Raw genomic sequence first — 22,728 nt, forward strand, 5'->3', positions numbered from 1 at the left:
AATGGAAGGGAAGTTCATAGCATAGATTTGATAAATAGTATTTCAATAAATAGTATTTCAATCTGAATGTTCCACCCTGGAGTCTAGATAGACACGACATGCTTTCATATTCATAGAAAAACCTAAAAATTGTGCCATCTGTTTACTCAACCATATGAAGAATCAAAGGTCAACTGAGCATATTACATTAACATAAAGATTCTAATTAATTTTTTCTACAAATAAGAAAATTACTCTTGGAATATCACTGAATACTCCCTGCTGACACAGGCTTGGACATGACAACAATGGATGACTGAATGTATTCTTTTTGAACATATTTGAGTAGAGACTTTAAATATAAAACCATCTTCAAGTCAAAAATGAATTCTGCATAAAATATTCATTCCACATTCTGAATCTATTATATATGCAAAGTGGAATATTTTTAAGTAATTGTATTCCAGATATTCCTTTTTATACTCAGATACACTGCTTTTTTGAGATTCAATTTAATCAGTGGAAAACTAAAATGGGAATTTCTAAAGAAAAAAATGTCAAAGTGTAATTTTTGCTATATTTGAAATATACTCTAAGCTCTGAAAATGAAGAAAAACATAAATTGTACTATAAAAACATAAATTGTCTTTTACAGTGGACTAATAATCAAAACAATTTAACTATAAATGTTATAATTAAAGTAACAGAATATCCCATCTAGAAATTGCACTGTCTTCTTTACATTGCTGCCCTGCTTATTTGTTTAGTAAGAATTTCTATTCATTCTCTCCAGAACATGTTTCACTTTAAAAGAATAAAAATAGAGAATATTATTAATGATTAAAATAAAATAGGGAGATTTCAAAGATGCTTCCTGGCTTTGAAGCATAATCGCAAAGACCTTACAGAGTAATAACATTAGTTGTATGAAGAGTACCAGGCAGTTAATTCATACTCTCATCCCCCCACACACACACACACAAAAATTTACTTTATATAACTTTCAAAATGTTGCTACAAGATAGGTTCCAGTGCTGAGATTTTCAAAATCATGGATTTGATGAACACTCCCAAGGGTGCATGGCATAGAGTTTGGAGACTATTGGCACAGTTAAATGACTGGAAGCCCTGTGCCAGTTCTCCGTCCTCTGTCCCTCCAGCCTCAACTGCCAGTAACAGTATTCAACTACCCTGTAAGAGGTACCTACTATTAAATGAAACTTTTAAACCCACAAAAATAATATTATGGAACATATTATCCAGAAACAATGCTTTTCCTTCTCCAGTTCATCTGGATTGGAAGCAGCCCATGTGTCTCACGTAAGTGCTGAGCAGTCGACAGCAATTCCAGGGAACGGGTGGGTTAATGCTGTGAATTCCTTCCAGCTGGTCATTTATCCTCAGGAAATGTCCTGATTCTCCATCATTATTTTCTAAACCTTGGAACAGATTATCTCTCTTAGAGTCTTTGAGCTGTCAATACGTGGAGATCTTTATGTGGTTGCTTGAGAGACATTGCCAGAATTTCCCAGATCTAGGAAAATCTCTTTCTCCTCCAGTCTTGCTGGCACAATGACTCACAGAAAATATATGATAACTCCAAAAAAATACATGACCGGCCTAATAACTATTTTGTTTCTGTTTTTTCTTGCCAAAGTGATCAATCACATAGAACTTATTTTCAACAATTTGTATAGCTTTCCTTATTTGGAATATATGTTGTGGTAAGATCTGCCTTCTCACAGGATAATGTTAGAGAAATTTATGAATTTGTACAACTTCTAATGACTAACTTTCAAGAAATCATTTAGGACAGCGGGGAGAGAATTCATGAGCCTGAAAAAAAGATTAAGGAAAATTTAATAAAGAACAAGTTAAGACTTTCCCAAGATGCCTGAAAACAAATCAAACATTGTTTTATGTTAGAAAACTTGACAGCTACTACTCTGTAATTTTTAAAATATTTACTATAAACAGCATTAAAAGTTGACTCCTTTTCTCCTCTGAAGCATTTTGTTTTCGGTAAATGTCACCAGCATCAACCAGTGGGTGCTTTTACTAAAGTGGCTTAGAGGTTGGGGGGTTAGGACTCAAGAATATTGGAGAAGATGGATCTATAGGAGATCAAAAAATAGTTCAGAAGAAAATACCATGACATAGTCCCTGGAGTTCATTTTATTAAGAAACCCCATTGAAGCACCACCCCCACTACTAGTTCCTATTCAGACTTCACTAACTTATTCTCATTAGATTAGATTTATCTTGGCTGATACAATTCTATCTTGCCCAGATCTAGAACTGTGGCTTGTTTTATACGTCTCTTGATTTTTATTTCTATGCATATTTATTTGCATGTCAAGTAGGCATTTGTTATTTGCTTCATTTGCTAAATACTTCATCATCATGATTCCCATCTTTGTCACAAAGGGAAGAGGCAAACAATCTTCTTAACTCTCTCTCCTAGACTGATGCAAAAAAACTGCTTTCCCTGAGGAGTCAGGCAGCCTACAGAAGAAATGGGGAAAACATCCTCCTTCTAAAGCAGTGGTCCCCAACCTTTTTGGCACCAGGGACCTGTACTCCTATGAGAATCCAATGCCTGATGATCTGAGGTGGAGCAGAGGTGGTGATGCTAGCACTGAGGAGCAGCTGCAAATACAGATGAAGCTTCCTAGGCTGCCTGCCACTCACCTTCATGGTCTGTTCCTAACAGGCCATGGACCAGAAGCGGTCCACTGCCCAGGGTCTGGGGACACCTGTTCTAAAGGATCTTCAGAAGAGCTCAAACATGAAGCCCAAAGAATGAACATATGCTCATTCTCAACAAAAGGTACCTCATTGTGAATTCCCGCACACAGTCATCTAGCCCTTTTACATAAAAGGACTGGCTACAAGGAGAAGAAGTCCAGGGAAAAGCTGTCAGTGAATGGTCAGGAATCTTCCTTGAGCTACAGAATAAACCGAGTGCTGATTAGCTTCTTTGGTCTTGAGCCAGCTGACTCTGCCACGGAACATGCTGGGACTGACTGTCACATGGGGGACAGGACCATTCTTTTCACTGAGTGCATTTTTGGAGTCACTGTAGCCAAAAGGTAGAGTGTCAAGATACCTTCCTAAAATAGATGGTGTCCCTGCCAAGGATAAATGTGTACGAAACTAAAGCTGTAGTGCTGGGGCTCTAGACGATTGTTGGAAGCATCTGCTTGCATATCAAAAAGGAATATCAATCCTGCAGGGTGTGAATGTTCTTGTGAGTCGACCTATGACAGGAGCATACAAGTTAATTACAGTTATCAGAGATTATTCCATATTAGCATGGCAGCAAACCTGTTAGCCTGGTCTTTAGCTCTTCCATTAACGGGGAAAGTAGTCCCCTCGTGTGTTATGGTTATATGAGCACAATGAGGCTCACCAAAAAGATTTTAAAGAAAAAAATCTAATGCATAAAGTTGGTTGGTTTTTGATATCTGCTTTCTAGAGATTCAACAAAGACTGGGCTAATAAGAAAAGCTTATGTTCAAGGTTGCAGTTTGGAAATCCTAAAAGGATACATGTCTTACAATTTAAAAGAATCAGCAGAAACCTTTTCACCCAGGTATTACACAACAGCAATTAGAGCCTGAGATGCAATGCTGGAATTCATTCCATAAGTACCCTGAGAATTTAGGGTTGGTGGAAAAGGAGTGAGCCCCAGTTTTTATCCCAAACCCAATCCAACTCAATCCCAAATCACGGGGAATACAGCCATACCCCACTAATCTCAACCCAAATGAACCCCCAGAGGGAGACAGCAACGGGGCCAGGTCATTCCCCTACATGTAATCCCATCCAAACCATAGAATAGCCCAAGCAAAATGGATCAAAAACTCTCAACACAGTAGATTTGATAGGAATGGGGCAAGGCTCAGAGTTTAACCAAAATTGAAAAGCAGATCAACAACATAGGATTATAAACCTGGTATTCACTGCCATCTGATGCCACCATTGTAACGATAGAGAGAAGTGTAATAAAGACCGGTGCTATTGTTGTGGTGCCATATTTGATTCAACATGAACAAGGAGAAAGGACCACACTTGGCAAAAATGGCAAGTTTGCTCTGGTTCTCTACTCATCTTCCATTCCAAGGGACCTCTTTCCTTCCCAGGGAATCACAAACCCTGGGCACTCTGCCTTCCTCTCCATCCCAGTTTTTCAGAGTCCTTGCTAAAACTTCTCTCTCTAAACCTACCACAATCTCTGAACCAGGCAGGCATCCTCCTCCCATCACCACTTAGCTTCTCTGTGTCCTGCCTTCAGCAATTCTTCATCCATGGAAAGATGATGATGACAGACGAACCCATACTGGCTTGATAATGATTGAAGGTGATTTAATGCTGGATTGACAGCATTCTAAAGATAGAAGAAACATGGAAAATTTTTCTGTGACATGCCCAGGTACTTGCCAATAACTGTCAACTGTCATAAATCAGCACTGGAGAGAAAACGCACAGCAATTCTATAGCAAGTGTCCCTAAAGGCAAGAAGGTCACAGGCATTAGGAACCAGGCCAGACGAAAAAGAGCTATGGTAGGGAGGGGAGTTTTATTGTGTCTACATGTGTCTCAGGCTCTTAAGCAGACACGAGCTCCTTTCATCAGGAAAGCAGAAGGGAGAGAGTCAAGACTCAGAATCAGACCTCCTAAGTGTGAAACTGGTTCTACCACTTACCAATTGAGTGACCTTAGCCAAGTTGCTTAACCTCACTAAACCTCAACTCCTCATCTGTATCTCATAGGATTATTTTGAGGATCATAGGAGCTAATGAAAACAAGGTGCTTTGCATAGTGCCTTGCATAGAGTTGATGCTCAACAGTGTTGAACCATTACTAGTATATGTTTTTAACATTAGCCATCCTGGTCATCACAAGCCTATGCACTTTCTGTTTCGTCATGCTTTCTCTGCAGTCAGCAGCAGCCTCATACCACCAAAGACAATCATGTAGTGCTAAAGAGTGTAGGCTTTGCCATCACACAGAGTTAAATTTAATTGCCCACTCTACCATTTATGGGCTTTGTCACCTTGAGCAAGTCACTTAGCATCTCTGAGCTTCCTAAGTTCATCTGAAAGCAGGAAGAATAACATATATCTCCTAGGTTTCCTGCCAAGATTGAAAAAATTAGCATAGGCAAAATGTTTAGCAATCTGACATGCAGGAAATGCTCAATAAGTGATAGCTGTTGTCGTCGTCGTCATCATCATCATCATCATCATCATCATCATCACTCGATCTTAGGCACATGTGCTTCAAATGACTCATCAATTTGTCCCAGTTACAGTGATGACCCAAAAACCTTCACCATCAATTCTCGTTTTAAATGCCACCTTATGGAGTGGCTGTGCCTAGCCCTCACCCTTTGAATCAGTCTCCACACATGACTTTGTTTATTTACTTCCTTTTGATTGTCACAACTCTGATTAACGTGGTAAGTTTGGGTTTACTTGTTTATTATCTTTCTCTTTATTGAAATGTAAACTCTGTGAGAAGAGCTGGGTCCCTATCTGTCATGTTTGTCATAGAACAGAGTCTGGCTAATAGAAGATACTCATAAAATATCTGAGGAGTCAAAAAGGATAATAAAAAGAAGACACTGATGAACAGACTATCTCCAAGTTTCTTATGTTACATTACTAGACTGCAAGATCCACAAGGGCAGAGACTGTTTCTAACTGTCTGTTATATATCCAGACCCAGCAGAATTAGCTCATGGTTAATATTTGTTAAATGAACGCATGTACAAATTCTACTCTTAGGCCCAGGCTGCTGGTTCCTGTGGCTCTCAAGGACTTATTCTGAGGGTACCTGAGGGGTATCAGTGGGACATTATCCAGATCAGTCATCAAGTATCTGCCTAGTGCCTATGAGGCTGTGGTTCTCAAAATTTGGGATGCAAAGCAATTTGAGAGTGCATAGAATGGATAAGTATAGGTGGTCTCTAGGGATATAGTTCACCTTTGAGCTTGGCATGAAGAGAGGAGATGGCCATTCCCCTACTGGTGCCAGGAAACTAGAACCAAAAATGTTTGTCTTGTGTATCAACCCATTTGACTAAGCAGTGAGTTTTCAATATTGTTGATATTCTCAATATATCAGGGAAAAAAAATGTGCCCTTATATCTGAAATCTGACCTCTTCCCATGGCATCATCCACTTGACAGAGACACTGCTAAAATAAGCTTCTGGAGAAATGAGTTCATTTTCAAAGTTTTTTTGCTCTATCATTTTTGTTTTTAAAGAACATCTTTACTGTTTTTTTAAAAAAACTCTTTAAAAACAAAAACAATAGAGCAAACTTCAAAAATCTCATTTCTATTTTTTTAGCTTGTTTTTAAGAGCTGGATGAATGTGGGAGAAATAGAATCAGAATGGATACTTAAGAATTACATAAAAGAAGATGACAGATTTGAGGGGGAGAAGTTAACAAGTTCTTATTTCATTAGAAGAGAAACTGTCAATTCGATTAGTATTTATTTCATTTCTGCAAGAGGAAAGGCACTGATCTATGTAACAAAATACTGAAGAAGAGGTTGTTATTTCATAAATTAAATAAATTCAAGCTAATTCACAATTATGTTCGCTTCCTTCCAAAACTGTATCATGCTATGGCACAAAAAAATATAACGAAGCATGTTATATTACACAATTGGAAAGTCCCTTATCAGCTCCAAGAATTATGTTACCACTCAACCTAACACTTTTACTTAAGGGGAAAAAAATCATTTTAAAACTCATATTCAAACATTTTTCTCTGTGGCTAACCTTTTTACTTCTTTTTGTACACTTACTTAAAATTTGAGCCATGACTAGGATGAGGGTGGTCTTTTTCCTCTGCAGTTTTCTAGTAGGTTATTCTAAAGATATTTAATCCATATAAGAGAAAGGAAATAGACAATGTTGAAAGTTTGCCCGGTCAATGTAAAGTGTTGGCAAAATTCCACCCTCTACTCTGCAGGATTCTCAAAAGATGAGCTCATGTATTTGGTGTAGGATTTAACTCTCCTTTCTGTCCCCTGAGAGATTCTTCCATTCATGGAGTTCATTCTCAAATCAGAACAGCAGATGATTTTGAGCAACGATACCTAAGAGTATGAGGGTGAAAGTGGGTGGTAATGAATAATCAGCTTACTGGGTATTCTCAGAGTTGTACTAAAGCTGGTTAAGTATGGCTTGAGGGAACATTAATTTAAAACAGGTCAGTTTAGACAACTGCTTTATAATCTATAAATAATGTTCATCTCATTGCTGGATGCTTAAAAGGTAGAGGGAGAAACAGGGGATTTGCTCTCTATGTCATTCCACTCAACAAGGAAGAACTGATTAGTGATATGGAAGTGACTGAAAACTTGAAAGGGATTGACAGTATTTCTTAAAGTTAAACAACAATAAAGAAAGAAAGAAAAAGTATACATGTATGTATATTCTCCTAAACTCTAGATAGGATGTTTAAAAATCAGAGACAAGAACTTATGGAGGAGAGAAGCTATAAAAAGGAACACATCTCAAGAAACTCTAAAAATTACAATCCCTGCTAAAAAACTTTGAGTGATCTTGGTGAGAAAAAGGAAGAACAGAATTAAAGATTGTGATGGCACAGGCTGCTCTCAGAGAAGCTCCAATTTTAGAAGACTTGAATGTGAACAGTCCAGCTGACTCCACAGCTCGGCTCATGCTTGCTCTGCCAGAATGCGTCCTCCATATCCTGCATCCCCACAACGTATTAAGAGCTATTATATATTGAGCATTTACTATGTGTCAGGAAGAGATACCAAACCCGTTCTTACACAACATTTAATCCTTACCACAACTCTGCAAAGTAAGTATGTATTATCTCTATTGAAAAGGTGAGACAGCTGAGGTTCAGAAAGATTAAGTAAATTGCCTTAAATCACACAGCTAATGAGCAGCAGAGTTGGGGTTCCTATAAATGGTTTTACATTGTGCTTTTAATCAATCCGTAAGGAAAATGTAATGGGAAGATGGAAAGATGACATAATTAGCAGAGGACAATAATGATGAGCATGAAGACTTCCTGTGCCCTTACTCTTTATGTTTCATCTCTGCATATCTAATCTACATGTATTTCCTTACATATACTATCTCACTTAATCCTCCAACAACCCTATATAGCAGGAACTCTTCTTACCCCATTTTACACAGAAAGAAACAGAATAAGTAACCTACGCAAGATTACACAGGCGAAATTTCAAGTCTCTGCTCTTAATTACAAAAAGAGGCAATACTGGCCAATTCCATTTTACCTTCAATTAGTCATTTAACAAAGATTTACTAAATATTGGCACTTTTCTAGGCACTAGAGATATGGCAGTGAGCAAAAGAAACACCAACTAATAAAAAACTCACTCTGGCAGAGCTTAAATTCTTGTGGGAAAGTCAGATTTTCCATAAAGTATATGTTATGTTAGATAGTAACAAGTAGTACTAAGAAGAAAAATTAAGCAGAGAAGAAAGAGAAGCAAGGACAAGACAGAAATATGCATAAGAGAATGAAACTTTGGACCAGGTATCTATGAAAGCTTTCACTGAGACTTTTGAATGACGTTCTGAAGGCAGTAAGTGCATGAGCTATTTGGATATCTGAAAGAATAGCATTTGGGGCATAGGAATAGCAAGTGCAAATGTCCTGAGGCAGTAGTCTGTCTGGTGGCTTCATAGAACAGTGTAGCTGAAATAAAATAAGATAGGAAAACTTGTAGGAGAGGAGGCTAGAGGTTAATTGACCATAGAGCTGACAGGGAACCAGATCATTAGCAAGTCATGGAAAGAATGTTGGCTTTTATTCCGAGTGAGCTGGGAAGCCTTTGCAGGGTAATAAGTGAGAGAATGGCACAATGTAGCTTATGTGTGAGAAAGATCATTCTGGCTACTGTGTGAAAAACAAACTAAAACAGAGCAAGTATGACAACAGAGAGACCAGTTAGGAGGCTATTATGAATATCTGATAAGAGATGATGTGAAGGCCCATCTAGTGCGATAGCTATAGAGGAAGTGAGGAGTGATTATATTCTAGATATATTTTAAAGGCAGCACCAATAGGATTTGTTGATGTTATGAGAAAAAAAGATAAATCAATGATTCCAGATAAATCACTGACTTCAAGGTTTGTGGCCAATCAACCGAAAAAAAATGGAATTGCCATTATAGAGATAGAAAAGGCTATGGGGGTAACAGGTTTTTGGAGTGAAGAGATCCATATCAGGTGCTCACTTTGATCTTATTCAATTTGTGACGCCTATTTGATACTTAAGTAGAGATGTTAAGTAGGCAATTGGAGTATGAAGTCTAACATTCTGGGAAGCTTCTGGACTGAAGACATAAATTTGAAAATCATCAGCATAATAATTTACTCAAAGCCATGAGACCATATGAGATCAGGTAAAGAGCAATAGGAAAGAGAAGAGGACCAAGGACTGACCCTGGGGCATTCCAATACTTAGAAGTTAGAGATGAGGAAGAACCAGTAAAAGAGAAGTCACTGTGGAGAAAAGTAGGTAAGAAGAAACCAGAAGAGCAGGTGTCCTAAAAGTTAAGTGGAAAAATATTCTAAGAAAGAGACACCATCTATGTTAAATGCCTCTAACAGGCAAGAAGAAGAAGAATGATCATTTATCTCGGGATTTAGCAATATGGGTAACACTGATGACCTTAACAGAAGCACTGTTGGTGCAGTGGGGAGGTAAAAGCCTGACCAGAATCTTGGAGATCTCAAGTACAGACAACACGATCAAAGATGTTTTTCTATAAGAGGAAATAGAAAAGTGGAGTAATAACTGAAGAGGAAATGGGGCCTATGGAGGGCTATGTTTAAGAAGAAGGAAATAATGTCTACATTCTAATAGGAACGATCCAAAGGAAAGGCATTATTTGGTGGTAAAGAAGAGAGTAGGGGAAATTCCCGCAGCAATATCCTTCAGTAGGCAAGAACGATGAGATCCGGGCTCCAAGTGGAGCGTGAGCAAGCAGAAGAGAAGGCATAGTGTATGGACACAGATGCAGGTGGGAGGGTAGGTGTGCTGGGAAGAATTTTGGAAGTGCTCTTCTGATGGCTTCAATTTCCTCACTGACGTGGAAGCAAGATCATCAGCTGAAACTGAGTGAGAGAGGATATGTTAAAGGTTGGAAGAGAAAGAAGAGAAAATGAAAGAATTTTCCAGGAAAATAGAAAATTAAATTTAATAAGAAAATACAGTACGATTGATGGGTGGAATTATGGCCTACTTAAAGTTAGTGAGCATGAATTTGAAGTGAGAATAGGCAGCATGGTTAAGTGTTTTTTTCCCTAGCCATGCTAATTGCAAAACTATAAGCATGGAGCAGGCAGGAAATGAGTTGAAATAACCAGGGTTAGAGTTTCATCAAGAGAGTACAGCAAAACAAGGGAGAGTCATGAGAGTTGAGGTTGCAAACAAAGGGGCGATAATGATTGGTCACATAATTTAGACTACGTAAAGATGGAGGCAAGATCATGAGGATGCTGATGGAGAACAGTTAAAATGTGATAGAATGAATGGATTAAAACAGGACTTTCATGTACAATGTGAGGCTGGTACACTACACAAAAGTGTCTAGCTGAAAAGGGGCTGAAATCCAGTCTGTGTTCCAAGTCACAAACCCTGGAATGGAACTGCATAACCAAGAAAAATCCTCTTTCTGATTCATCCACCCAGTGGAGCTGCCTTTGGTGTTTGACTTTGGTGGAGACACTAGATTGAAGGTCCTGAAGTCAAACAAGTGGGCTATGAAGATGAAAAAGGTAATCAGAGAATTGAACATTTGGAATTAAGTTTCTAGCAAGGTAAGTTGAAGTTAAGGATAAGGATAAGGTTTACCGGACTATGACTAACTGTGAGAGGGAGTTGCTGAGATAAGATGGAAGACGAGATCATTGGAGGAGAGAAAGTCAAGAATCCTCTACACGTATATTTAAAATGTCAACAATTAAGAAAGAAAGAGTGATGAGGGACTGGCAATGAGCTAAAGCTAACATCTTCAAAAATCAGGCTGAGTGATCCAAGACGTGCTAATTTACTGAAACAAGGAATTGGGGACTACTGGGTGAATTAAGTTGATGACATACAATTTGTACCTGAGTGATTTTAGTGAGGAGAAAGAGTATTATGTAGAGATAGAAATGAGCAGCAAAAGAACCCACCAACCTCACCTCCAGGTCCAGTGATGCAACAAGAAAGAGAGAAAATAGCAATTTCTTGAGAGCACTGCAAAGAAGCAGTGTCTTAGAGAGAGCAAGAAGGTAAAGAGAGATTTCAGTGAAGACTTGACGATATGGGGAATTATAACAGTTGACCTTAAATTCCAGAGGGCCAGTGAAATCATTTAAGAAGGAGAGGTAGAGTCGTAGGGGAAGTGGAGTCTAAGAATAAAGATGGCGGCACAGTCCTGGGCTTCAAGTGATGAGTGAGGTGATGAGAGTAGTCCTGGTGGTCCCAAGGCAGGCAAGGAGGAAAAGAAGATAAATGTTGGCAGGGAGATGGCAGAGGAGGGGGGGGGGTGTTTGGAAACCTAAAGAACATAAAGTACTCTTTTTGCTTCTACTGATGGAGACCTCCAAGCAGAGGGTCCTACTCTTTTGACGACCTAACCCACTCCTGTCCAATAGAATTTTCTGTGATGATGGAAATGTTCTATATGCTCACTATCCAATATGGTAGCCACAAGCCATAGGTACCATATTGGAGGGCACAGACCTAACCCCATCAATATCCTGACCTTTTGACCATTCTTCTCACAACTAACAGGAAACCTGCTCCTTATCTGGCCACCAAAGAAAATCTTCTTCAAATTAGAAAGCATAGAGTGAACCATGTAAAACAGATTAGAAGCCCAAGGGACCTAGCAGCTTTTCCCTTTGAATAAATTGAAATCTATAGTTCCGGAGAAAATATTAGACGAGATAATTAGAAGTGTACACAGATTATCATAAAGCTCAAGCTTAACGAAGTTCTAGAACAGATTACTACAGAGCTGGTTTCTGATACCTACCAAAGGATGTTCATCGGAAGCCAGCACTGGCTATGAAAATGTCATAGAACCTCTCGAGGAACCATTTTACAATCAAGCAGTAAACATTCTCTGCTGATGCTGAGAGCACACTTTCTCCCAAAACATTCACCTCTGTTCCAGAAACAGCCTGAAATCCAAGGGAGTGACAAGACAGGAAGGGTGACTTGCACCTGGGGAACCAGCAGTAGAGCAGCATATAAATTAGGTACCTCCACCCAGTAAGAAAAGAATCGAAGCACATCAAAACAGATTAGGAATAATTAAGTTGGAAACATCAAATGGAATGATTTCCATTCCCATTACAACATATATGGGACACCAGAGAGAGAAAGGCAAAAATAAAACCAATTATTTCAAATGCTTCATTGAAAGAGAGAATAACATTGTTTTTCCCTCCTTTCCCAGTGGGTTTTATTACTGTCCTGGCCATGGCCACTGCAGCACTACCTCTAGGATGCTCACTGTCCTAGATGCTGGATCTAAGTAGTACTCTTTAGCAAATAAAGAGAATAAAGACAGAGAAAGAACGAGGGATAAAAATTTTGAGATCTCCGACCAATGAGTCACACAGAAAGAAGACGGATTTTCTTTTCTAATCCTTTAAGAAAACATATATTTTTTTCCCTCGTCTCCAGGGAACCTTGGCCATCTGAGGATGGCATGTGTGTTGTATCACCTGTCTTCTTTCAAATGCAATGTCTCCCTTTGTAAAGATCTGGTGACCGCTGCTTGCCGGGGTTAACACAGCATCGCCACCAGTGACCCTCAGGAGGACACGGCTTAATGAGTCAATAAGGGCTAACCTTCAGAAGCTATTAAATCCCAGAGAGGTGAAGCCAAGAAACATCTGTCTCCTCAGCTTGACAGTGGTGTCATATATAGGACATGTTTTCCTGGCTCTGGGAGTTACCCATGCAGCTAATAAGCTGAATTCTAGTGAAAGGTAAATCTGAAGGCCACTAATAGAAAGCACTCTCTTTCTGTCATTCAGTCACAGTGTTATACCCTTGACCAGAAAAAAGCAAGTATTCTCAAAAAGGTACCAATTATAATTTTCAGTTAGAAATAAGCGGTGCTTTGTGGGCAGTTCCTTTTTGAAATTTCTCTTAGCATAATTAAAATCATGGTCACCATTTATGGGCTAGAAGCCATAATAAGCATTTTAGATGCCTTTTCTCCTATAATCCTCAAACCATCGTTTATTCTTGACACCATTTAAATGATGAACAAACAGACTCAGCCCAAGGTTTCAGCTGCGACTTTACCCAAAGGGATAAATGGTGGAGCCAGGGCAGTCTCACCCCAGAAGCCCTCAATCATTATTATGATATCAGATAAGTGATGTCCAAGGTAAAGGCAACAATCAGCCACCACATTCTGAGCTGCAATCCTGCATTGCGCTGAATATTCTGTAATCTAATTTAATAAAAGTTATCCTGTGAGATCTTCAATTTTTGCGTATCAAATTAAAAAGAAAAAAAACTATTGTCTGACTTCCTGGTTTGACTCTCAGCTCGCACGGAGTCAGATTAGCTTTCCCCTTCCCAACATGCCAATTAATGATATTATTTGTTTTTATCAGTGGGCTAATCTGGTGCTCTACAGGAAGTCAGAATTGTTTTCAGTTGCTTCTTCAAACAATCTCTAGGCTTATTTCAAGATCATTGTCAATCAACTTTTTTAAAGTCTTCAAAAATAAAATAAGCTCCAGAAAACCAAAGATAGAAAAATATTATAACTATGATAATGAAATTTCAGCCTTTGTGATAACTGGTGAATATGATGGAGAAATGAAATAACATATAAAATAAATTACATTTAGTAAATGTTTACCATTTGTTTGGCACTGAGATAAACCTTTTACATAATTTATCTTGCTTATGCCTCACTTCAGCTCTGGTAGGTAGACACTTCTCCACTTTACCGTTGTTGAAACTCAGGTTCAGAGAGGTTCTATAAATCTCTCAACATTATTCTGCTAATAAGTGAAGACCTTGAAACTTAGATAGTGACTCAAGGCTCTGATTCACAAGAAGTATCAACTAGTCGAATCCAAAAGCCAAAGAGTGTTAATTATTAGGTGGATATTCATCTCAGAGCAAAATTTGTAGTGAAGTAAGTGCTGGAGTGTGCTATCTTTGCCTTTTTTTATTCAGTCTCATGCTTATCAAAATTACAGATGGCACAAATATCTCTAACTGGTAAATTCAAAATTATACCAGAGGGTGAGTAAGTTGAAGTTATTTAAAATAAATTCATATAAATAGCTGTGTGTTGGTTCACAGAGCCCATCATATAACTATTGGGTGGAAGAAACCTGGGTGGATAATGGCTCATTTAAAATTTTTTCTTTAAAAGCTAAAACTAGATGTAAAGCATCAAGGAGATTTATTTTATATGTGGTGTATTGAGACTAAATCTTTGTGCAGAGTTTTAAAAATGAGATTTCCAGACTGAGATTCTTCTCAAGCAAAGCAAACAGAATGGCAGAGACTGGGGAGATCTTGCCATATATATTGAATGATCTGAATCTGGAACGAGTCTGAAAAGGAAAAGATTTAGGAATATAACATATGCCATTAAAAATATAAAATAGAGATTTGACTTGCTTTTTGCAAAATCAGAATAAGAACCATCAATTGGAAATTATTTGGGTGGATTTACTGTAGTATCTGATAGGATAAGTAGTGAGATCTCTATGACTGGCCTAGCTCAACAAGTGACCGAATGAACAAATGAATAAAACATTAGAGCAGAAGCTTAATTATTGTCTCTCAAGGTACACTGTCCAAAGAATCCTGAATTTAGGTGAAAGTCTGGATTTTCTGGAAGTCCACAGTCTTCATCTGGCAGACTATCCAACTGCTAAGGGTCACTAATTCTAAGGATGTGGACTCTGAGAACCTCATATTCATGCTAGCATTCTTCTCTAAAGCATCTATCTCTTCCTAAGCCAGATGTTTTAGACCCTCACAAGCTCAGTATATCAGGAGAAGACTATTTCTTATAATTTCCTACCTCCCACAGTACTTACCTTAGTGCTGCATCAATCCTCAGCTGGGGATAGACCAAAGGCCAAGTCTTTCAAAAGCAAGGTCAAGAGGTCACAAAGAGGTGGAAGCTATAAAGTCTCTGCAGATTAAGGGGACACACTCCAAAAACAGACAGGGTCACAATGACCCTGGTTATCTACCGCCCAACTTCACCCAGAAGGAAAACTTGGCATTGGAAAGAAAGTACAGAGCAGCAAAGTGGGTGTCCCATGTCCCAGGCAATGTTCCAAATACATTACAAATGGTAAATCATTTAATTCTCCCATCAATTCTGCAGGGTCTTACACCCTTTCTACAGACTAGGAAACTAAAGCCAAGAGAGAACAGATAACTTTCCCAAGAGCACCTAGCGAGTAAGCACTAGAACCAAGCAATCCAAACCTGGGCTCCAAACCAAGCTATTTATTGTTTACTGAGTTATGAATTTGTACCTCTACTCTGTCTTCTTAAGGTGAAACTCCCTAGAGGCAGCTTCTGACATTGAGCACATAATATGAGATCACTAAATAATTATTGAATGCAATTAGTACTTTAAATCATCTGGAATTCGTTAATGGTGACCAGAGTATTCAGGACTGGAGATGTCCGGATACATCCTCATGCTGCAGTTTAACCCCTGGCATAAAATATGCTTGTCCTCCACATTCCATTTTATCTTGTGGTTTTTATTTTATTGTCCTATTATTGTTATTTAGCTTGGGATGCACAGTCATGTATTTGGGCTTAGGCAAACCAAGATAAATGTTGAGACCTAAAGTTCCAGCCCCCTGTGGGTACCTTACTTTCTGGGAGGAGAAAAAAAAAATCTTAATTTAACCTTAATCAATTGGTAACTTAGTAAAGAAAGTAACTTCCTTTACCAGAAAGGACAAAACTTCCTTAATAACTACTCAAGTCTCTCTTTGAAACCAGGTTTAACTTTCAAAATAGTGCATTGTTTGTGAGTTTAGTTGAAAGCCCTAAATTAAGAAAATCTCAGTTTTCAAAAGTTCAGAGTTGAGGATGCCTGAGAACTCCATCTGGAAGATCTAGGACCGGAAGCACCCACTCCTGTACCTTCGTCCAGCTGTGGTAGGGCCTGAGATTTGGCACAGCACAGTTACAACAGCCTCAGTAAAGCAGCCAACGGATATCCTGGGTGAGCGGGAGTAGACTTCACAGGAATTCACACAGCCCTGGACTTCATTTTCGGTCCAGCTGGCTCGCAGTTGCAACAAGGCAAATTCCACCAGATGAATGACCCTCAGCAGCTGTGGTAGCCTGAAGGCTCCATCATGTACAATTCATCAGGAAGGTGGCCAGTACTGAGCCAAATGCTTTCTGGGTGATGAATCAGCCCTGGCTCTCAAAAGAGAGGCATATCAACATGTATGATATGCCTCAACACGTCCCTCAACAGTCATCCCACTTCGCTTCACCATCTCACCAAGAATGCCCACTATTGGGCGGGTACTATTGTGGACACTGAGAATTCATCAGCGAACAAACCAGATAAAACCCCTGCTCTAATAGCAGTCACACTTTGAATTTATCCTAAAGAATGGAACCTATAAATCAGAAATATATTTCAGAAATTGGCATAGAGTATTGTTGAGCTTAAAAAATAGAGAGCCAGATATTTCTCCAGCCAAATGGGTTTATTTGGGAACAACAACAAATCATAATTCAGGACATGAGCTCTAAAGACGAACCACAGGCAAGTCTAGAGAAACAAAGGAGAAGAACACTCTTTTATAGACCTGAGAGTGGCTGATGCAAAGAAAGAGTCCATTGGAGGAAACTGAAAGTTCGAAGTGTAGTGACTTTTCATTGGCTGAGTTATAGCAGTCTCTGATGGCCTTAGTTGTTACTGGGCAAAAAGGAATCTTTCCTTTTGCCTGCTGAGGTAGTAAGGCAATATCACTTCCTATCAGAGATGCAAGCTATGTCTCTTCCTATTGGGGTCAGTAGTGTGCATTGAGTGAGCCATGATTGAGAATTCTCACTTCTAGCTTCCCAACTCCATTTTAAATAAAGTATCTGTTTATTAATTTTTGCCATATTATTACAATAGCAAGATATCAGAAACAATCTAAATAACCAATGAGTAAGACTGGTTAAATAAGTTCTAGCACAGTCATTTGATGTTATACAAATAACCATTTAAAAATCATGTTATAGAAGATGATTTTAACATAAGATGCATATATAAAAATGCATAGCTATTTATTTTATATAATAAATTATGTTATTGAATAATAATAAAGAAATGAATTGTTTCATATATGGTTATAAAATAAACTGGAAGGATCACACCAAAATAAACTGGAAGGATCACACCAAAAGGTTAACCATAATTATCTTTGGGTAGTAGGATTAGTCACTACTAATATTTATATTCTTCTTTGTATTTTTTTACAAAATTCTTCTTTGACCAAATTTTTACAATAAATACATGTCTAAGTCAGGGTCCAGCTAGGAAAACAGCCCATACCAAGTAGTTTGATATTAGGAATTTAATACAGAAACTAGCTGCAAAAGCTAGGTAAGAGATAAAAGGTACATAGGGAACAGTGAATCCAGCAATTGGCAGCATCAAGAAGCTGGTACCAAGAAGAGGGGAGAGAAAGGGAAGAGATGGTGTTACCAAAGCCAGGAGCCAGAGCCACTCCTTGGGATCTGTGGCTCCCAGTAAAGAAGACGTGGCCTCTTCTAGTGCAGCGCTTGAAGCAAAAAGAGAGGAGAGGAGAAGAGATATCCTGGTTCTTCTGCACTACACCCTTCAGTGCTTCACACAGGCTGAGCCAAAGCCAGTTGGCAAGGAAGCCTCAGAAAGTAGTTTATAGAGGAAGCTACTTGCAATCGACCAAGTCCAAGGGGAAGGTAGGCACTGGATCTGAGAGTGAACACATAAGTTCCGCAGAGATGCCAGCCTGCTCCTGATTTTACAGATGCAATCAAAGTCCCAAATTGGTTGACTCCGACTTAATCAAAAAAGAGATTTTTTTTTTCTTGGGTGGACCTGACCTACTTAGGTGAACCTTTAAAATGTACTGGGCTCTTCCAAAAGGAAGCTGGCTTTTACACCTTTCTCATCTTGATTCAAAAGATGGCTTTTAAGAAAGTTGCCAAGGATGAGAGGGCCATGTGGCTAGAACCTGAAATTAGCCTCTATAAGCTTAGCAAGAAAGTTAACGCCTGTTTCACAACTACGAGGAACTGAATTCAGCCAAACTCTGAATGATCTTGGAAGAGGAGCCCAAGTTCCAGATGAGAACACAGCCTAGCTGACACTTTGATATCAGCCTTATGACAGTTTGAACAGAAAATTCAGCTAGCTTATACCCAGACCTTAGACCCAGAGAAAATGTAAGATAATAAGCTTGTGTTGCTTTAAGCCACAAAATCTGTGGTAATTTGTTAACACAGCAATAGAAAACTAATACTCTATGCATACCTTCTACTCCCAAGCATTGTGGAGTGCAGGTTGGCTATTGAAATTCCAACATTTGGCATGCCAGGTAATAGAAGAGAGGAGAAGAAAGGCAGAAAAAGGAGCCCTTCCCAATCAGTAAACTACTTTAAAGTAGCATTCTTGTAAGTACCAGGATTTTACTTAACTCTCCTAAACCAGACATGTGGCTATACCTCCTGCCAAGGAGGCTGGGAAACATACTTGTTTAGTGAGTAACTTTGTCACCTCCAATAATATAAGAAAGATACACTGGCCACCACTGGTGGAGGCACTGACCCTCTGAGATGTTAGTGACTTACTCATTCAAGTCTTCATGCCTTCTCTTCACCAGAGCTACAATGGCCTGACCCTGACACATTGTGCCAGTCTTATAGGAGCCAGAGGCTTTAACCAACACCTGGTGTCCATCCTTCCGCCTACCCTACTGGCATCTTTTCCAATTGCCTTGCCTTTTTTTCCTCTCCTATGACCCAAAGCACAAGTGCTGATCACACCAGACCCACTTACACTATTTCACATCATTCTTAGAGGGGAGAGCATCACTTTACTACTTTATGACAGGAATTTTTTACTGATCAGAGGTAAAAGAGGCCAAGGGGGTAGAATGAACACTGTAGAAAAGGATGTATCTTAAAGCTACTGAATCTAAGAGATGGACCTGATATCAAAGAAAAGAATGGGAAGAGATTTTAGAAATGTCATGGAGATAAAAGTCACCAGACTGGGCAACGATTGGACAATAGAGCATAAAGGAATAGAGCAGAAATGACCTTAAGACAAAATGAGCATAGGACAAAGGAGTTCTGCCAACAAAGACTAGGAAATTGGGTGCTAGAAAAGCCTGAGGGGGAAATCAGACATGCTCAGCAGGAGCCAAAGCCATTTCACCAGGCAGAGGCATTACAGATGGAGCTACAAATGATACAATGATAGGGAGATTAGGGGTAAAAGGGTAGATCTGGGAGTTGTTCACATATAGAAACATGAACTATGTCTGGGGTGCACTAAATACTAATTGCTTGATCACTCCATGAGGTGAAACATTTTGCAGATGAAAATGGATTATCATTGTTCTATCTTTGCAATTACAGAATATCATTTCTCTCACCACTAATGAGAACTCCGGGTGAGTCTCCACAAGATTTGGTACATTTCCTGGTCTTTGGTGATCTTGTAACACCAGGTCCTCCCTTAACTCCAGGCATTTCCTTCAGAAAGTAAATTCTTTTTGTATAAAAAAATTTGCCCTAGTAAATATGATAGAATAAAATGATATCACCGCCATGTGAATCTGGAGTGGCATACTAGAATTTTCAAAAATTAAATGATCCAATCATGTCTCCATGCCTTGTCTTCATAAAAAATTATTATAATTGAGTGTACACATCAATTGCTAGGCACTGGTAATAGAGAGGAATTGCAAAGACTAATAAAGTCAATACTTTTTAATAACCACATGACCATCTCCCTGCAACATAAGCATATTCCCCACAACAAAAGCAAAACCTAAGAGAGAGGTAGCCAATAGATATTTAGGAACACAGGTTCTAGAGTCTGAGAGCCTGGGTTTTCTCTCAGTCCCAGTGCTTAGTAACTTGGTCCATTATTTAACCTCTCTAAGCCTTGGTTCTTTTATTTATAAAAGAAGAGTAATAGTAATACCTGCTTCATAGAAGTATTGTGAGGATTAAATGAAAACATTTTTCAAGGCCTCAGCACAGTGCCTGGCTTAATAAATATTAGCTATTATTATTCAGAGAATTGCCTCAACTCTGTTTTCCTCCAAAGTGCTAATCTGTAATTCCAATCTGCTCACTTCCTTCCACCTAGCTCCACATGCCAAAGCAATATCCAACAACCCACATAAATTTCTGGAACCGGAAGGCATCTTATTAATTGTGTATCTAGCCAAGCCTGCACAACCAAGGATGTGTCAGACCCCTAGGCACTGGTATTGAAAAAGCATACGTAGTTGAAAACCACTAACCGACATGAAATTTTTCATTTTCCAGAAGAGCAAACTGAGGCTCAGAAAAGTGAAGAATCTTCTAGGGTCACAACACCATTTCCAGGGCCTACTTATTTATAGACCTGTCTCAGAATTGAGACTGAGAGCCAAAAGTCTTGACTCTGATTGCACAATTTTGGCATTACCTCAGGCTGCCTTATGGAATTCAACAAGCATTTCCTGAGAAACCACAGTAGGGGTCATAAAGGAGAATAAAATGGTGACCCTGCCAAGAATGGCATCAAAACCTAATCAGGGAAACAGGCATCGGTGCTAAGAATGCTAAGAGAAGTGCCAACATGGTGTTAAGATGTTTTAAGTGTTGCCTCTAACTCATGCAACTTTCATGAAGGAAGTAAATTTCTACTAGACTGTGAAAGCTAGGTAATGAAGTGAGGCATTCTTGGTAGAATAAATTCTGTGAGAAAAGGCCCAGAGGTATAGAGACAGTCAGACAGAGAGAGACAGACAGAGACAGAAAGACAGAGCGCTCACAATCTTCCTGAACAGATAAGGTGAACTATAATGTTGAACATTAGGGTTCAGGAAAAGCCAATTGTCCAAAGTATAGTATAAAGCTGCAAAGAGGAGAAAATACGCCCTCTATTCTCTTTTCAAAATATCCACAGAGTGACTGCCCACCACTGGTTCTAAAAGATGAGATGATAGAGAGAATGGCACCAAAAACAATGCATGTGGGTTCGCATTCTGAAGACATTCACGGGAATGAAGAGGCTCACTTCTCATTCCTTAGAAAAGTGGAAACAAGAGTACAGCCAACTCCTCTGTTCAAAGCTAGGGAGATAATATCGGGGGTGATTATGACAGTTATCATTTATATTTGATCTTACATAAGAAAAATAAGAAGGCCAATATTTTTACATTTCTGTCCTACCCTGGAGTTCGAATAAGCAATAACTACAGCTTTCCATCACAATATAAACCTGTTGAAATAAGAGAAATAAACATAGTTTCAATTTTCTTTACAGCCTCTTAAAATACTAAGAATAGATTTGGAGTAGATAAACCCTACCATTTTGTACTGGTTAGCTATTGCTGTGCAACAAAGCACCCCAAAACTTGGTGGCCTGAAACAATTATTTTACTATGCTCATAGATTCTGGTAGGTTAGGAATTTGGAGAAGGTACAGCATAGATGGCATATATCTGCTTTTTGAGGAGACTCAAGGCTGGAGGCATCTTCACTTATTGATGGTTCATGATGGCTGTGAGCTGGGACCTCAACTAGGCTGTCTGTCAGTACACCTACATGTGGCTTCTACATGTGGACTCAGAGTGGCTTCCTCACAGTGTTGAGGCTAAGCTCCAAGTGTGAGTGTCCCAAGAAAGCAGTACATAAATGCATGGTATTGCATGACCTAGCCTCAGAAGTCATATGTCACTCTTGCCACACTCTCTTACTTGAGGCAATCACAAGGTTGCCCAAGTCCAAGGGGAGAAAACATAGATCCCACTTTTCAAGTGGGGGACTGTCAAAAACACATTGAAGAAGAATACATGGGATGCAGCCATCTTGAGGACATACAATCTGCCACACATCCCCATATCTGGGACACTAGATATCAGTAAACAAATAAATGAATACTGTACCCTAAAAATATTTTAACAGAACTGCCAGTCATTTATCTAAGCATTAAGGAAATAGGATGGTAGCCAGGTTAGTTTTGATGGAAGAAGAAAATCTCTTTGGAGGGTAAGCCCAAAGAAGTACTACAGTCGAAAACTCTGAAAGCCATTGCTGACTCTCAAATTGAGGAGGGGAGCAGGTAACTCAGTCAATGCTAACAATAAAATTGTAAGTGCTTCCAAATTTTGCCCTTAAAAGTTTGTGAGGGGGAGTTTGTATTTCTATTTTTATTTTCAATAATAACTTTAAAATGCCATAGAGAATTTAAATAATTCTCAGTTGAGATATAAACAAACTTCTCTAAAAGAATTAAATATTCTTAGAATACTGGAAAAGTTGGTTTCCATACTTAATTCTTTGGACAATTTTTCTTTCATCTACAAGCTGTTAATTAGAGTATTGCTTGCCATCTAAAATCTGGGAGGAAAAAAGTTATCTCTTTCTAACTCTACTCCCCAATATTACTCTAGGAGACGTCAAACTCTTGATGAAAGGAATATCGTGTCAGT

General features: G+C 38.9%; 1 long non-coding RNA gene across 4 annotated transcripts in view; it reads right to left on the bottom strand.

Moving 5' to 3' along the window:
- Positions 1–22,728, bottom strand: part of LOC112483844 — a 161,260-nt gene that overhangs the window by 71,196 nt on the left and 67,336 nt on the right. For 3 of the 4 annotated variants that reach the window (XR_003047805.1, XR_003047804.1, XR_003047807.1), the window contains exon 1: positions 16,166–16,628. The exons of the other annotated variant lie outside the window; for it this stretch is intronic. This is a non-coding gene — a long non-coding RNA (uncharacterized LOC112483844). Of the gene's footprint in view, positions 1–16,165; positions 16,629–22,728 lie in introns of those variants that run through there. 4 annotated transcript variants of the gene reach the window in all.

This window comes from Pteropus alecto, unplaced genomic scaffold (genome assembly GCF_000325575.1).
Source record: "Pteropus alecto unplaced genomic scaffold, ASM32557v1 scaffold196, whole genome shotgun sequence".
NCBI lineage: Eukaryota > Metazoa > Chordata > Mammalia > Chiroptera > Pteropodidae > Pteropus > Pteropus alecto.